The 18096-nt window shown below is 44.7% G+C and overlaps 1 protein-coding gene across 25 annotated transcripts in view; it reads left to right on the top strand.

Annotated features, from left to right (window-relative positions):
• The window catches only part of FNBP1 (formin binding protein 1), a 161758-nt gene that overhangs the window by 35893 nt on the left and 107769 nt on the right, over window positions 1-18096 (top strand). Inside the window, exon 1 of one of the 25 annotated variants that reach the window (XM_021927131.2) lies at window positions 13177-13583. The exons of the other annotated variants lie outside the window; for them this stretch is intronic. The gene's annotated coding sequence lies outside the window, so the exon portion shown is untranslated. Of the gene's footprint in view, window positions 1-13176; window positions 13584-18096 lie in introns of those variants that run through there. 25 annotated transcript variants of the gene reach the window in all.

Below are 18096 nucleotides of genomic sequence, written 5' to 3'. Positions count from 1 at the left end.
TTAGGAATGTTTGGGAAGATGAAATTTAGAACTTCTGAGTCTAGCTTATTGGCCTAAGTGGAAGACAGTATTGGTCCATAAGGCTTTTGATTTTTCTTAAAAATTAGGTTCCTCTTCTTAGTGGGATAGTGGACTTCCTATAGTAAGAGTACAAATCTCTTTTCCGAATGGTAGATTACATGTCTGAACCTCATTAAAAAATTTTTTAAAACGCAGGCTGTAAATCACAAAGAAGGCTTAGAGAGAAAAAGGGATTGTATTAGTTGGCGAACACTCATCACCAGTCCTAGGAAATCCCAGCTGTGGTCTCAGGTCCCTGACTGCTCTGGTCCCCACCTCTCCACCCTTCTCCCACATTCCAGGTACACTGGATATCTTCCATTACCTTCAGCTTGCCATGTTCTTTCCTTCCTTGGGCCTTTGTACAGTCCCTTCCCTCTGCCTAGACTGTCTCTTGCTTTTCCACCTTCCTTCCATCCCTTCTCTTTGTTTGGCTTGGCTGATTTTTACTTATTCTTCTCATTTCCTCTTAGAAATCCCTCCCTCTGAAAGGCCTTCCCTAATCCCGTCTATCTTGAGCCCTGCAAGTCTATGTTTCTATTGCTCTTTTAGCCTAGAGTGCTCATTAGCACTCTGCTGTTCCCTACCCTCATTCCAGTGCCAGTACAGAGCTTGGCTCAGAATCAGCTCTCAATAAGAATGGTTGAATTATAGCAACATTTTGGAAGGAGACAAAAAAAAAGACGCAAAGAAAAGTGGCTTAGGGCACATTTTTTGTCTCACATGACAAAGAGTTCAGAGGCAGGGAAATTCCAGATTGGTGTCTCAGTTCAGTAATAGCTGAGAAATTGTCATCAAAAAGCCAGGTGCTTTCCATCTCTGGCTCTGCCATTTCAAGCATCACAGGTAGCTATGACTACATCAAGTAAAGAAGAGGAGGGAGCCAGGTGCAGTGGCTCATGCCTGCAGTTCCAGCACTTTGGGAGGCCGAGGCGGGCAGATCATTTCAGGTTAACAGTTGGAGACCAGCCTTTCCAACATGGTGAAACCCCATCTCTACTAAAAATACAAAAAATATCCGGGTTTATTAGGGAGGAAACCTTTCTCAGTACGTGTTTAGTAGATATCTCCTACATATGGTTAGCCAGGGTAATGTCACATGCCCATGTCTGTGTTGCAAGAGAGATGGAGAAAGTGATCCTATAATAAGACAGGTGCTCTGCCAAAGGGAAGATGGGATGGGTGGGGGATAGCTGCTGGACTGTCAGCCAAGATGCTCAGACAAGAGTGTCTGTTGCGAGGGATATCTCACAGAACCAGTGGCTGGATGAACAGGCCAGTCTCACAAGGGACTTGAATCGGCCAGTGGAAAGTCCACAGGTACATTTTGAACATATAGGGGTAATAACGTCTTGTGTCTGCTTTCCTCTTCCTCTCAGCAGACTAGTGTTTTTTCCACTAATTTGGCATACACATGGACAAAATTTGCCTCTTAGCAATTTTTTTTTTTTTTTTTTTTTTTGAGACTGAGTCTCGCTCTGTCGCCCAGGCTGGAGTGCAGTGGCGCAATCTCGGCTCACTGCAACCCCCTCCTCTTAAGTTCAATGGATTCTCTTGCCTCAGCCTCCTGAGTAGCTGGGATTACAGGTGCTTGCTGCCACGCCAGGCTAATTTTTGTTTTTGTTTTTGTTTTTGTTTTGGGACGGAGTCTTGCTCTATCAGCAGGCTGGAGTGCAGTGGCGCAATCTTGGCTCACTGCAACCTCCGCCTCCCGGGTTCAACTAATTATCCTGCCTCAGCCTCCCGAGTAGATGGGACTACAGGCCCATGCCACCACGCCCAGCTAATCTTTGTATTTTTAGTAGGGGGGTGGTTTCACCATTTTGGCCCGGATAGTCTCGATCTCTTGACCTCATGATCCGCCCGCCTTGACCTCCGGAAGTGTTGGAATTACAGACGTGAGCCATTGTGCCCAGCCAATTTTTTTTATTTTTAGTAGAGATGAGGTTTAGTAGAGATGACCATGTTGGCCAGGCTGGTCTCAAACTCCTGACCTCAAGTGATCCGCTCACCTCGGCCTCCCAAAGTGCTAAGATTATAGGCGTGAGCCACGGTGTCTGGCCCCTCTTAGCAATGTTTACCTTTTAGCTCTAGCACCTATTCCCAGAGAGTTTTTCATACAAGTCCTTGAGTCAGATGCTCAATTATGGCAGTGGGGTTGAGAACTGGGATCTCTTCTCTTAGAAAGGAACATCACCTATGTGTTTACAGAGCCATCTTAAAGCTGGAAGTGAGTTAATCGGCAAGCATTTTAGTGGAAAATCTTTTTCATTGGTGTTAACTAAGTTTCAGATGCCAGGGCCTTAAACATATTTTTCCTGTAATATTTTTATAATATTTTGCACCCACTCTACCACTGCCCCCTCCAACTTGGAAATATTTATAGAGTTTAGAAATAAATCAGGACTTTAAAAATCTGGCTTTTTCCTTCTCATTAATAATTTAGCTTGTATACTTCTTTCTTCTTTAGTCTTTGGATTGCATTCAAAGTTCTCCCTGGTATTTGGAGTGAGATTTCTTTCTCTCTCTATCACCCTCGTTTCTTCCTTTCCTGGGTCAGTCTTGAACTTGTTTTCTGGGGGAGAGAATCACCTATGGAGACTAGTATGGGATGTTTGAGAGGCACAGTTGGTTTTCAAGGGCTGAAAAGAATGCAGGACAGCTAGAGGTGGGGAAGTTGGCTGAACCTTTGCACCTGCTGATTGATCAAGCTTGGGAAAGAGACCAATTCATATTTAGACAGCCTTCGTCGTCCAATCTCTGCATAGAAATCAGGAAATGAATCAGTAGATGCCATTTCCAGGTTGAAGCCAGACACTGACGGCCTTGACTAAGCTCCTCTTGCTTTCTGTCACAATAAAATGGAGCATTTTTTAAATGATAAAGAGCAAGATTTTGTTTTCTGAGGTTAGCGTCAATCTTTCAGAAGTGTTGATGCAGCTCAACACAGTTACAAGTTATATCCATCCTTCTAAGACTAATTTTTTTTTTTTTTTTTTTTTGACACGGAGTCTCGCTGTGTCGCCTAGGCTGGAGTGCAGTGGCCTGATCTCAGCTGCAAGCTCCGCCTCCCGGGTTTACGCCATTCTCCTGCCTCAGCCTCCCGAATAGCTGGGACTACAGGCGCCCACCACCTCACCCAGCTAGTTTTTTGTACTTTTTAGTAGAAATGGGGTTTCACCGTGTTAGCCAGGATAGTCTTGATCTCCTGATCTTGTGATCCGCCCGTCTCGGCCTCCCAAAGTGCTGGGATTACAGGCTTGAGCCACCGCGCCTGGCCCCCTAAGACTGATTTTATAACTTCATTATCCCTAATGCTTTTCAAGTTATTTGACACTACCTACCTGGAGGAGTAATTTTTAAACTATTTTTAAAATTAGGTGTTTTTTTCAGTTTGTTTTCTGAGACAGTCTCACTCTGTTGCCCAGGCTGGAGTGCAGTGGCACAATCTGGCTCACTGCAGCCTCGACCTCCCCAGGCTCAGGTCATCCTCCCACCTCAGCCTCCCAAGTAGTGGGACCCACGGGTGCATGACATCACACCCAGCTGATTTTTATTTTTATTTTTTGTACAGACTGGGTCTCGCCATGTTGCCCAGGCTGGTCTCGAACTCCTGAGCTCAAGTGATACTCCCGCTCAGCCTACCCAAGTGCTAGGATTATAGGTATTGAGCGACAACACACAGCAGAAATTAGTTTTTTGTTGTTTTTGTTTTAATGAAAAAAGTACACAGTTTAATTTTTTTTTTTTTTTTTTTTCCTGAGACAGAGTCTCACTCTGTCCACCCAAGCTGGAGTGCAGTGGCGCAATCTTAGCTCACTGCAACCTCCACCTTCCAGGTTCAAGTTCCTGAGTAGACAGGATTACAGGCGCTCACCACCGTACCCAGCTAATTTTTGTATTTTTAGTAGAGATGGGATTTTGCCATGTTGGCCAGGCTGGTCTCGAACTCCTGACCTCAGGTGATCTGCCGGCCTGGGCTTCCCAGAGTGCTGGGATTACAGGCGTGAGCCACCGTGCTGGCCTGAAAATCTTATTCTTTACAGTGTCTTTCACTCAGCATCTTCGGGACAGTTAGAGATGTTTGGTTTTGTTTGTTGCTTTTACTGCATCCATAGAAACAGAGAGGAACTGAAAGTGACTAAGGTGTTCTAAGAACGTCGAAATAGGCTAGAAGTTTATTGCTGCTTCTTAAAGGAATACATTCCATAGCAGTTTCCCCTCCTAATCTCATCTACTCAGACTCTAGCACAGTCAAAATTCTGGTACCTTTTCTACAGTTTACAATTTTTCCCCTCTCTCTTCATTTCAGAACACGTTTGGCTCAGAGCACCGCTGCATTCATTAACCCTGAGGCTTCTACTTTCTGCGCCCTTCCATTTGTTGCACATCCAACAACAGCCTCCTTAATGCCCTTTTACACAATATAATGATTGTTATGAAAATATGAAAATGCAACTTTTTGTACTCTGTGTGTCTTTCTGCATTTATTTATTTATTTATTTTTTGACAGGATCTCACTGTCTTGCCCAGGCTGGAATACAGTGGTGTGATCACAGCTGTCTGTAGCCTTGACCCCCCAGGCTCAAGTGATACTTCCACCTCAGCCTCCTGGGTAGCTGAGACTATAGGCGTGCGCCACCACGCCGAGCTAACTTTGTGTTTTTTTTTTTTTTTTTTTTTTTTTTTGTAGGGATGAGGGTCTTGCTATATTGCTGAGACTGGTCTCAAATTCCTGAGCTCAAATGATCCTCCTTCCTCAGCCTCCCAAAGTGCTGGGATTATCGGCATGAGCCACCGTACCCGGCCTCCACATTCTTTATATCACTAACTTCATGCATATGGAGCTGCCTCCTAAACTTCAGCTAGGTTTTATTTTTTTAACCCACACATATATTTTCATCATATATTTGCTTACGTTCTCATCTCTTGTGTTTAGAATGCAACTAGAAAGAGCCACGAACATAGAAGAATTCCTTAGTATTTTCATTTCTACAACAGAAACAGACTTATGACTAATTATAACAATTAAGCCTAAGTTTGTACCTGTTTTTATTTTATTTATTTATTTGAGACGAAGTCTCGCTGTGTCACCCAGGCTAGAGTGCATTGGCACCATCTCGTCTCGCTGCAACTTCTGCCTCCTGGGTTCAAGCGATTCTCATGCCTCAGCTTCCCAAGTAGCTGGGATTACAGGCGCGTGTCACCATGCTTGGCTAGTTTTTTTGTTTTGTTTTGTTTCTTTTTGAGACGGAGTCTCACTCTGTCACCAGGCTGGAGTGCAGTGGCACAATCTCAGCTGACTACAATGTCCGCCTCCCGGGTTCAAGCGATTCTCCTGCCCCTACCTCTGCCTCCGGAGTAGATGGGACTATAGGCCTGTGCCACCTTGCCCAGCTAATGTTTGCATTTTTAGTAGAGATGGGGTTTCACCATGTTGGCCAGGATGGATTTTTTTGTATTTTTAGTAGAGACAGGGTTTCACCATATTGGCCAGGCTGGTCTTGGACTCCTGACCTCAAGTGATCCACCCGCCTTGGCCTCCCAAAGTGCTAGCATTACAGGTGTGAGCCACTACACCCAGCCTGTACCTATTTTTAATGACAAGTTGTAGAATTGCATTTTAATGAGATTTGGATTCAGTAAGACCTTTCATTTTGTGTGCTTTTCCTTTCTAATTAAAATCTGTTGTATTAAGTTGAATGTGCAACTAGGGCACTGTGCTGTTGGAGCCCCTTTTTGTCAGTTACCTCACAGGCTCCTGCTATAGGAGACATTTGCAACCCAGAGAGCACACCACCCTAATTCAAAAACCAGTTTCAGAAACAACAGTTGAATATATGATTTTGTGGAATCTGCATCTACTCCTATTGTCAAAACATAAGGTATCTGTGTTCCTCGAAATAAATCTTCTGTTGCTAGGTCACCATAGTGTTTGCAAGAAAAACAACAAAAGAAAAAACAAACCTTCTAATTCTGCCTTTCACATTTTATTTGTTCTTTCTGTGGGCAAGCAATGAAGTCACTTTGGGTAATCCTTTTTCATCACTTTTAGGTTGAAAAATGTATTTGAGTATTTCTGCTTTTAATATTCTCAATTTGGCCGGGCACAGTGGCTCACACCTGTAATCCCAGCACTTTGGGAGGCTGAGGTGGGCAGATCACAAGGTCAGGAGATCAAGACCATCCTTGCTAAGACGGTGAAACCCTCTCTCCATTAAAAATACAAAAAATTAGCTGGGTGTGGTGGCAGGCATCTGTAGTCCTAGCTACTCTGGAGGCTGAGGCAGGAGAATCACTTGAACCAGAGAGGCGGAGGTTGCAGTGAGCCGAGATCGCACCACTGCACTCCAGCCTGAGCGATAGAGCGAGGCTCCGTCTCAAAAAAAAAAAAAAAAAAATCTGAATTCGTCTATGGAAATTAATTTAAATCTTTATTAAAAGCTCGAGAGGTTAATTTCAGGTGGTATTTGTGATGGCACATTTTTGTTTGTAAAGTTTTCTTTTTTGAGACGGAGTCTCGCTCTGTCACCCAGGCTGGAGTGTAGTGGCACGATCTCAGCTCACTGTAACGTGCACCTCCCTGGTTCAAGTGATTCTCCTGCCTCAGCCTCCTGAGTAGCTGGGATTACAGGTGCAGGCCATCACGCCCAGCTTTTTTTTTTTTTTGACAGTCTCGCTCTGTCACCCAGGCTGGAGTGCAATGGCGCCATCTCGTCTCACTGCAACCTTCATTTCCTGGGTTCAAGCGATTCTCCTGCTTCAGCCTCCCAAGTAGCTGGGACTACAGGTGCCTGCCACCATGCCTGGCTAATTTTTGTATTTTTAGTAGAGACAGGGTTTCACCATGTTAACCAGGCTGTTCTTGAACTCCTGATCTCAGGTGATCTGCCCACCTCAGCCTCCCAAAGTGCTGGGATTACAGGCTTGAGCCACCGTGCCTGGCCTGTAAAGTTTTATAAAACTTTCTATGTTTCTGTAAGTGCAGCTTCTTTAATATTCAAAACCAAATTGATTTTTAAAAACATTTTAAATGGATATTTTCTTACAGTTACTCTTTGAGTAAATCTATACCCTCTGACACATTTTCCTTCATAGTTTGAGGAAGCTAATGCTAGTAAAATCATCCTAAGGGATTCTGTTTAAACAGAGCCATTTAAGGCCTGCTTCTTAAAATGCCCAAGTCCTCAGGAAGGTGAATTTATCAAAAACTGGAGTATCCAAAAATAGCAGTCTAGATAGCACAGACCAAAGTAGTCTCAGTAGTGTGGAGGAGGTAATTCCCTTCACTGGGTGAGTAATTCACTGCAAAAGGAGAGATTTGCTTGTAGAGGGGGACTGGCCTCAGGACCCCCTTTCCTGGGGTCTGTGCCACTTACACAGGTAATTTTAGCAACTTAGTCTCTTACTAGATTGGCTTATTGCAGGGATTTTGAATTAATGTTGGTTTAGTACACTTTTTTTTTTTTTCGAGACAGAGTATCGCTCTGTTACCCAGGCTGGAGTACAGTGGTGCGATCTTGGTTCACTGCAACCTCCACCTCCTGGGTTCAAGCGATTCTCCTGCCTCAGCCTCCAGAGTAGCTGGGATTACAGGCGTGAGCCACCACACCCAGCCGGTTTGGTAGACTTTTTTTCTTTTTTTGAGACGGAGTCTCGCTCTGTCGCCCAGGCTGGAGTGCAGTGGCCAGATCTCAGCTCACTGCAAGTTCCGCCTCCTGGCTTTATGCCATTCTCCTGCCTCAGCCTCCCAAGTAGCTGGGACTACAGGCGCCTGCCACCTCACCTGGCTAGTTTTTTTATATTTTTTTAGTAGAGATGGGGGTTTCACCGTGTTAGCCAGGATGGTGTCAATCTCCTGACCTCGTGATCCGCCCATCTCGGCCTTCCAAAGTGGTACACTTTTTAATTACAGGAAAACACCATATTAAAGTTGACCTAGACTTTGCAGGAAATCTTCCTTGTGGATGACTTGGGTCTCCTCATCTCAAAGTAAATAGCTTCTCTGAATGTAGTTCCTGTGACAACTGTTTTGCATAATTTGAAGAAAAAATTTTACAGAAGACTACTTTTTTGTTAGTTTTTGTTTGTTTTTTGAGACAGAGTCTCGCTCTGTTGCCCAGGCTGGAGTGCAGTAATGAAATCTCGGCTCACTGCAGCCTCCTCCTCCCAGGTTGAAGCGATTCTCCCGCCTCAGCTTCCTGAGTAGCTGGGATTACAGGTGTGTACCACCACACCCTGCTCATTTTTTTGTAGTTTTAGTAGAGACAGAGTTTTGTCATGTTGGCCAGGCAGGTCTCAAACTTCTGACATAAGTGATCCACTGGCCTCAGCCTCCCTAACTGCAGAGATTACAGGCATAAGTCACCATGCCCGGCCAGAAGAACTTGAATAATAAGCAAGAATAGTCATTATCCATTGACCTAGAGAAACCAGTCTTAACACCGATTGTTGGGTTTTGTTTTGTTTTGCTTTTGAGACGGAGTCTCACTCTGTTGCCCAGGCTGTAGTGCAGTGGCATGATCTCAGCTCACCACAACCTCTGCCTCCCGGGTTCAAGCAGTTCTCCTGCTGGGACTACAGGCACGTGCCACTATGCCCAGCTAATTTTTGTATTTTTAGTAGAGACGGGGTTTCGCTATGTTGGCCAGGCTGGTCTTGAACTCCTGACCTCATGATCTACCCGCCTCGGCCTCCCAAAGTGCTGGGATTACAGGTGTGAGCCACCGCACCCGGCTGATTGTTGGGTTTTTATTACAGATTCGTGAAGGCAAGATTTTTTTTTTTTTTGAACTTATGAAGATACAATGACCCAAACCAATGCCATAACCAATGCTTATTGTAACTTAGAGTATAGTACCTAAAACTGGACCTGAAAATAATTGTAAAATATGGCAATTATATATTGATTAACACAATAACACTTTTTTCATTCAACTCTTCAGCTTATTCAGCGTCTCATAGCTAACAGCACCTGGCACACACCTTTGGTTGGTTTGAATTCAAGGAGCAGTGTGAGGTCAAGGTCAAGGGGGAGTGTAAGGTCAAGGTGAAGTGTGATGTTGGGTGAGTGCTTCAGCAAGGTTCCTCAAAGGTACCATCAGGTTGTAACCAACAGCTTGGAAACATCCATTTGTAGTCCTCGTGGCAATCTTAGAGTGAATAGTTGAAAGTATGGGTTATAGTCTGTTTAGTGGTGCTTATACAAGAGTGTCTGAGGCTAGGTAATTAATAAAGAAAAAAATATTTGGCTCATAATTCTGATATCTGGAAAAGTTCAAGATAAGGCACCTGCTCCATTCATAGTAGAAGGTGAAGAGGAGCCTGCATGGCAGAGGTCACGTGGCCAGAGAGGGAGCAATGGAGAGGGGGGAGGTGCCGGGCTGTCTAACAACCAGCTCTGGCCAGGACTAGTAGAGCAAGAACTCACCCATTACATCAAGGATGGCACCAAGGTATTCATGAAGGATCTGCCCCCATGACCCAAGGCCTCCCATTAGGCCCCACCTCTGACATTGGGGATCAGATTTCAACATGAGGTTTGAGGGGACAAACATCCAAACAATAGCAGTACGTATACACAGTATGCACCCATAAAATAAACATTTTCTATTAGGTTGCTTATTACCTAAGTTTCTTAATGTTTAGAATGTACAACTTTGAAATAGAAATTTTGTTTAGTTTTTTAGATGGAGTCTTGCTTTGTTGCCCAGGCTGGAATGCAATGGCACAATCTTGGCTCACTGCAACCTCGGCCTCCCAGGTTCAAGCGATTCTCCTGCCTCAGCCTCCCGAGTAGCTAGGATTACAGGCATGGTCCTCCACGCCTGGCTTTTTTTTTTTTTTTTTTTTTTCTCTTTTGAGCCAGAAGTCTCACTCTGTTGCCCAGGCTGGAGTGCAGTGGCATAATCTCGGCTCACTGCAACCTCTGCCTTCAAGGTTCAAATGATTCTCCCTCCTCAGCCTCCCGAGTAGCTGGGATTACAGGTGCTCACCATCATGCCTGGCCAATCCACCATGTTGGCCAGGCTGCCCTTGAACTCCCGACCTCAGGCGATCTGTCTGCCTTGGCCTCCCAAAGTGCTGGGATTACAGCCGTGAGCCACCATGCCCGGCCAGGAAGTAATTTTTGTATTTTTAGTAGAGATGGGGTTTCACCATGTTAGCCTGGCTGGTCTCGAACACCTGACCTCAGGTGAGCCGCTTGCCTCAGCCTCCCAAAGTGCTTACAGGCCTGAGCCACCACACCCAACCTGAAATAGAAATTTTAGCATATATGTTATATGATAGTGGTTCTCAAAGTATGGTCCCTGGACCTCTGGAGGTTCCTGAAACCTTCTCATGGAGTTTACAAGGTCAAAACTATTTTAATAAGGATTGTGTTTTTAACTGTGTTGACATTTGCACCAATGTTACAAAAGAAATGAATCAAGGCTGTGGCTCCAAATTGCACTGGTAACTACTATATTCTTCACCATTAGCTTTTTTTTTTTTTTTTGAGATGGTGTCTCGCACTGTTGCTTGGGCTGGAGTGCAGTGGAACGATCTCGACTCATTGCAACCTCCGCCTCCCGGGTTCAAGTGATTCTCCTGCCTCAGTCTCCAGAGTAGCTGGGATTACAGGCGACCGCCACCACTCCTGGCTAATTTTTTGTATTTTTATTATAGATGGGGTTTCACCATGTTGCCCAGGCTGGTCTCGATCTCTTGACCTTGTCATCCGCCGGCCTCGGCCTCCCAAAGTGCAGGGATTACAGGTGTGAGCCACCACACCCAGGCCACCATTAGCTGTTGTAAAAAAATTCAGTTTTACTTGAAAATGTTCTTAATGAAACAGTGTGATCACAACCCTTGAAGATACATCTTTTTAATAGTATGTATAGTAAGTTGAGAAGCACTTTAGTGCAGACTAAAATACATGATCCTGAGTTGTAAGTTGAACTAGCTGCTTTTTTCATGAAACACCATTTTTACTTCAAAGAATGATCGATAAACTTTTGAGTATTTGGCAAACATTTTCTCAGAAATAAATGAAGTTAGCCTGTCACTTCAGGGAAACAGCTGGCAATGTTTGTTGCCAATGATAAAATTCTAGCTTTAAAGTGAAAATTAGAACTTGGGGAAATTGTATTTCCACTGTGAGTTTGACAGCTTCCAAATATTAAACACTTATCAGAAAAGATGAGATTGGTACTGATATAAACAAATGTGATTCAAAAAATATTTTATAAGAAATGTTTCAATAGTTGGAAGATCTGCATATATCAATGATATATATATACACACATATATATATATATATATTTTTTGAGACGGAGTCTCGCTCTGTCACCCAGGCTGGAGTGCAGTGGCACCATCTCGGCGCACTGCAAGCTCCGCCTCCCGGGTTCCCGCCATTCTTCTGCCTCAGCCTCCCGAGTAGCTGGGACTGGGACGCCATACACCGCGCCCTGGCTAATTTTTTTTTTTTTAGAGAGTAGAGATGGGGTTTCACCGTGTTAGCCAGGATGATCTCGATCTCCTGACCTCGTGATCCGGCCGTCTTGGCCTCCCAAAGTGTTGAGATTACAGGCGTGAGCCACTGTGCCCGGCTTTTCCTTTCTTTTTTTTTTTTTTTTTTTGAGGTGGAGTCTCACTCTGTCACACAGGCTGGAGTGCAGTGGCACGATCTCAACTCAACTGAGATCTGCAACCTCCCCTTCCCAGGTTCAAGCAATTCTCCTGTCTTAGCCTCCTGAGTAGCTGAGATTACAGGCACACACCACCACACCCGGCTAATTTTTGTATTTTTAGTAGAGACGGGGTTTTGCCATTTTAGCCAGGCTGGTCTTGAACTCCAAACCTCAGATGACCCGCCCGCTTCCGCCTCCCAAAGTGCTGGGATTATAAGTGTGGGCCACCACACCCGGCTGAGATATTTTCTAAATGATCAATTAATAATTTACACAATCATATGCAGGTAAAAGATCCATTCGAAATGTAAGGTGGACCAGTGGATCTTACTGTAGCTGAGTTGGAAACTTCATCTCTATGGTTTCAGATTTCATATTGCAACTAGCCTTTGAGAAGCTGTGGTTTGTCAAATTTTGGTGTGGTATCAAAGAAGAACGTCTGCACTGATCTGAAAAGGGCCTTGAAGTATCCTGTTTTCTAGCTACGTATCTGTGTGAAGTTGTGTTTTTTTCACATATTTCAACCAAAGTAAAGAATCGTAATAGATTGAATGCAGAAGCCGCTGTGATAATCCAGCTGTCTTCTATTAAGCTGCACATTAAAGAGATCTGCAAAAATGTAACACGGTGCCATTCTTCTGTTTTTTTGTTTTGGAAAGTACAGCCTTTAAAAATAAAAACATGTGGCCGGGCGCGGTGGCTCAAGCCTGTAATCCCAGCGTTTTGGGAGGCCGAGACGGGCGGATCACGAGGTCAGGAGATCGAGACCATCCTGGCTAACACGGTGAAACCCCGTCTCTACTAAAAAAATACAAAAAACTAGCCGGGCGAGATGGCGGGCGCCTGTAGTCCCAGCTACTCGGGAGGCTGAGGCAGGAGAATGGCGTAAACCTGGGAGGCAGAGCTTGCAGTGAGCCGAGATCCAGCCACTGCACTCCAGCCTGGGCGACAGAGCGAGACTCCGCCTCAAAAAAATAAAAAAATAAAGAAATAAAAATAAAATTAAAAACATGCTCTTTCCATTAACTTGTAATGGTAATGGGTTTGTTTTCTTTTAAAATGAATAAATACCTTTAAAAATCTCTCCATTTTAAATTTCTGATTGAGTAAATATTGATAGATGTAACTCACTCGCACAAAAGCTCTTCGGGATTCTCATTTTTTTTTTTTTTTTTTTTTTGAGACAGAGTCTCACTCACTCTGTCGCCCCAGGCTAGAGTGCAGTGGCACGATCTCCACTCACTGCAACCTCTCCCTCCTGGGTTCAAGTGATTCTCGTGCCTCGCCCTCCTGAGTAGCTGGGACTACAGGTGTGTGCCACCATGCCCGGCTACTTTTTGTGTTTTTGTTTTGTAGAGATGAGGTTTCACCATGTTGGCCAGGCTGGTCTTGAACTCCTGTTCTCAAGTGATCCACCCACCTTGGCCTCCCAAAATGGTGGGATTATAGGCGTGAGCCACCGTGGCTGGCTGGTTGTCAGTGATTTTTAAGAGGGCAAAGGGGTCCCCAGAACCACTATGATGTGACATCAAGCAGGAAGGGCTGCATTTTTGATGACACCATCCCCAAATAGCAAAGCCTGTTTTTAAAGAACCATTTATAATATTTGCTCACAAAGGAGTCCTTTTAAGATTTGGATTTTTTTTTTCCATTAACTTTTCCACATTTTAGTCAAGAATGTAAGTGGGTTGATTAGTTTTTCATCTGTGTTGAATTTTCTTCTAGCTGCTGTCAAGTCAGTGCTGCAGCAATTCATGTGATAGCAAGAGCGTGGGGGCATCCTCAGGTTTCACAGGGCATCAAAAGAACTCTGCTATAGTCACAAACAAGCACCAGCTCATTTGTTACTGAGTAAGGTTTTTATTCTTAAGATCTTCTATCTTATTTGGACTCTGTCATCTTGGTATACGCTTTATTATAGCTTGTAGAATGGTCCTGAATACAGATGAATTTATGGAAAACATATTGTTGGATTGAGGCCAGTAATTTTTAAGGTGGACTCAATTCAAATGTAGATGGGCTTTTTCTGTTGTGTTTAAGGGCTTTGGTATCGAAAGCTATTGCTTTGTACAGTATACATCAGTTTAAATGCAAAGTGATATGATGGGGGGAAATCTGTAGTCAGGCTGTTAACAGGCCAAGAATGAAACCTAAGAGCATGTCCTCTTAGCAAGTTTTCAAGGTGGCATCTATGACTGCTGAGAATAATGAAGGCTTTGGAGATGATGGGAAATCATACAGGGAGAGGGCTTTTTTTTTTTTTGAGACGGAGTTTCGTTCTTTTTGACCAGGCTGGAGTGCAATGGTGTGATCTCGGCTCACTTCAACCTCCGCTCAAGTGATTCTCCTGCCTCAGACTCCCAAGTAACTGAGATTATAGGCGCGCACCACCATGCCCGGCTAATTTAGCATTTTTAGTAGAGACAGGGTTTCACCATGTTGGCCAGGCTGGTCTCAAACTCCTGACCTCAGGTGATCCTCCCGCCTCAGCTTCCCAAAGTGCTGGGATTACAGGCGTGAGCCACAGCGCCTGGCCACATTTTTTTGTTTTTGTTTTTGATTTTGTTTTTGTTTTTGTTTTTGTTTTGAGACAGTCTCTCTCTGTCGCCCAGGCTGGAGTGCAGTGGTACAATCTCGGCTCACTGCAAGCTCCGTCTTCTGAGTTCAATGGATTCTCCTGCCTCAGCCTCCTGAGTAGCTTGGATTACAGGTGTATGCCACTATGCCTGGCTAACTTTTGTATTTTTAGTAGAGATGACTGTGTTGGCCAGGCTAGTCTCAAACTCCTGACCTCAAGTGATCCGCCCACCATGGCCTCCCAAAGTGCTGGAATTTTGGATGTGAGCCACCACAGCCAGCTGGGAGAGGGCTTTTAAATAAAGGGAAGGGTGTTTATGTTTTTGGTTTTTGTTTTTTGAGACAGGGTCTTGCTTTGATGCTCAGGCTGGAGTGCAGTAGCCTGATCATGACTCACTGCAGCCTCGAACTCCTGGGCTCAAGTGATCCTCCTGCTTCAGCCTCCCTAGTAGCTGGGACTACAGGCATGTGCCATGATGCCCTGCTAATTGTTAATCATTTTAAAAATAAATATGATTACTGTGAAACTAGATCCACAAAGGGTTACTGATAAGCAGAGGGCTTTGACAAAGTCGCGTGCTTAATTTGTAATCATAGCTTGAATTGTGTGTATATTTGTTCTCTCAAGTAGTTTAAATTGATCTGCAGTCTTGTTTACACTATTAGCTTACTTGATGACCCTTGACTTTACCGATAACATAATCTATTGTTTCTTAAACTGAAATCTAGGGGTTTGTGGAGTATATATTATTGAGGACCAAGAATCACCTTTAAATATTAAAACTTATTAGTTATAAAGACAAACATTGGGCCAGGCGCGGTGGCTCAAGCCTGTAATCCCAGCACTTTGGGAGGCCGAGGCAGGCGGATCACAAAGTCGGGAGATCGAGACCATCCTGGCTAACATGGTGAAACCCCGTCTCTACTAAAAATACAAAAAAAAGAAATTAGCCAGGTGTGGTGGTGGGCGCCTGTAGTCCCAGCTACTCCGGAGGCTGAGGCGGGAGAATGGCGTGAACCTGGGAAGCAGAGCTTGCAGTGAGCCGAGATTGCGCCACTGCACTCCAGCCTGGGCGACAGAGCGAGACTCCGTCTCAAAAAAAAAAAAAAAGACAAACATTTTGCACTGATTTTTATTTTTATTTTGTATTTAATTTTTCGAGACAAAGTCTCATTCTATCACCCATGCTGGAGTGCAGTGACATGATCTTGGCTCACTGCAACCTCTGCCTCCCGGGTTCAAGCAATTCTCCCGCCTCCCTCAGACTCCTGAGTAGCTGGAATTACAGGTGCGCGCCACCACACCCGGCTAATTTTGTATTTTTAGTAGAGATGGGGTTTCACCATGTTGTCCAGGCTGGTCTCGAACTCCTGGCCTCAAGTGATCCACCTGCCTCGGCCTCCCAAAGTGCAAGGATTACAGGCGTGAGCCACCTCACCCAGCCAAAATCTCAATTATATCTCAATAAAGTGGTTTAAAAAAAAACAGGCCGGCTGGAGGCAATGGCTCACATTTATAATCCCAGCACTTTGGGAAGCCAAGGCAGGAGGATCACTTTAGCCCAGGAATTCAAGGCCAGCCTGGGCATCATAATGAGACCTCCTCTCTACAAAAAATACAAAAATTAGTGAAGGCATGGTGGTGGGTGCCGATAGTCCTAGTTGCTCAGGAGGCTGAAGTGGGAAGATCACTTGAGCCTGGGAAGCAGCAGCAAACTGAGATCACACTACTGCACTGCAGCCTGGGTGAAAGAGCACGACTCTGTCTCAAAACCAACCAGCCAACAAACAGAAAACAGTCTGAAGACATTAAATGTATACTGTTAGATTGCACAAGCATAGGATTAAATACTAGCTTTATATTGTTATATTTGAGTTGGTACTTCCGCATTTCGCATGATCCTCACGACTGAGTTGTGAAATTAGGAAATTAGATTATATCTGCGTCTTACAGGCAAATGACTAAAACTTGAAACATTTGGGGGCCTGTCTCTGTGAAATCCCTTTGCTGGGGCTAGAACCCTCATCTATGACTGTTACCTCTCAGGACGCAGCAAATTTTCCATGGAGAATCCCATTTCCATTGAAATTCTCTCTTCCCTGTGATGTGCTCATGCCCTCTCTGGCTCGTTCCCCTTAGTCCTTTCTGGGCTCTACTTCCTGGGCCAGGCCCTCTTTGTTAATTCTGTGCATCCTTGTTGTCATCTTTGGTTTTCTGATCCTCGGCTGTTGCTTCAGATCCACCTACTCACTCCCCGCCCTTCTTGAGTTCTAAGTCCTTCTGTGTCTCCAGCTCTCTTCTGGACATGCCAGTCCCTCATTCAACATGTCAAAACGACATTTAATTTTCACCCCAAACTGTAGCTCTTTCTTTTCTGGATCTTCTGTTTAATTCCGGGAAGCAGAACCTGAAAGTCACTCTGGAATCCTCCCTCCCCCTCATACCCTTCCCAGCCTCCACATCCAATCGGCCACTCACACACTGGTTGATTGTATTTGTTAAATGTCCCAGGAATTCTTCCCTTCTGTGCCTATTTTGTCTCATCTAGACTGTTGGAGCCATTTCCTGGCTTCCTCTTCCAAGTCCTCTTGTGCCTGCTGGACAATCTAAACTGCTAAGCTCATCCTTCAAGGCCTTGGGTGATCTAGTCCTGGGCTGTCTTTAGTTTCATCACTTGCCAACTCCAGTTCCCTTCCGCCCCACCCACCTCCACCTTGCACTCAAGCAGGACAGATCCACCCGATTCCTGGATATCTCCATGTCTTTGCAGTAGCTGTTGCTAGCATACCTGTCCCCTCTCATTGTTTATTTGGGGGGACAGAGTCATGCTCTTTTTTTTTTTTTTTTTTTTGAGACGGAGTCTCGCTCTGCCGCCCAGGCTGGAGTGCAGTGGCCGGATCTCAGCTCACTGCAAGCTCCACCTCCCGGGTTCACGCCATTCTCCTGCCTCAGCCTCCCGAGTAGCTGGGACTACAGGCGCCTGCCATCTCGCCCGGCTAGTTTTTTGTATTTTTTAGTAGAGACGGGGTTTCACCGTGTTCGCCAGGATGGTCTTGATCTCCTGACCTCGTGATCCACCCGTCTCGGCCTCCCAAAGTGCTGGGATTACAGGCTTGAGCCACCGTGCCCGGCCAGAGTCATGCTCTTATACCCAGGCTGGAGTGCAGTGGTACAACACCATGCCCGGCTAATTTTTAAAAATTTTTTGTAGAGATGGGGTCTCACTATGTTACCCAGGCTCCCTCTCATTCTTCCAGACCAGAAACCCCGAGGCACAAGGCAAACTCAGGCTGTATTTTTGTTCATTTTGGTTCCCCAGCTCCAGGCAGTGTTCCTGGCTCACAATGTAGGCTTGTTATATGTTTGAAATAATAAAATCCATGTGTTTTATTTTAATCATTTGAAGAAAGCAAAATTTTGTAATGCTTCCCCCACCCAGTTCCTCAGCTCAGATTCAATCAGCTGTTTTGAATGATTATTACCCAGAGATAACAGTTTAGGTGCAAATCGTGTGTGGCTGCGTTTGTGTGTGTGTTTCACCTGTCGGTTTTTGGCGTCTGGGAATGACATTTTTCTTTGCACTGAGACATCAGTTATATCTAAAAACTATGTTTCTAAAAGGAATAGGAAATATGAATGAATAGGTTCGAGTTCAGTACTGCAGGCAGTTTTCAAACCAAATTTGGTAATGTTGATGAAAAATGGCCTAACAAAAAAGCACCTCAAGTATAATCATGGAAAATATTAGTACTACTTTGTATGTAGTAATATATTGTTAAGAGAATT

Source organism: Papio anubis, chromosome 13, assembly GCF_008728515.1.
Source record: "Papio anubis isolate 15944 chromosome 13, Panubis1.0, whole genome shotgun sequence".
Classification (NCBI taxonomy): domain Eukaryota; kingdom Metazoa; phylum Chordata; class Mammalia; order Primates; family Cercopithecidae; genus Papio; species Papio anubis.
This window is presented reverse-complemented; position numbering and strand designations above follow the sequence as displayed.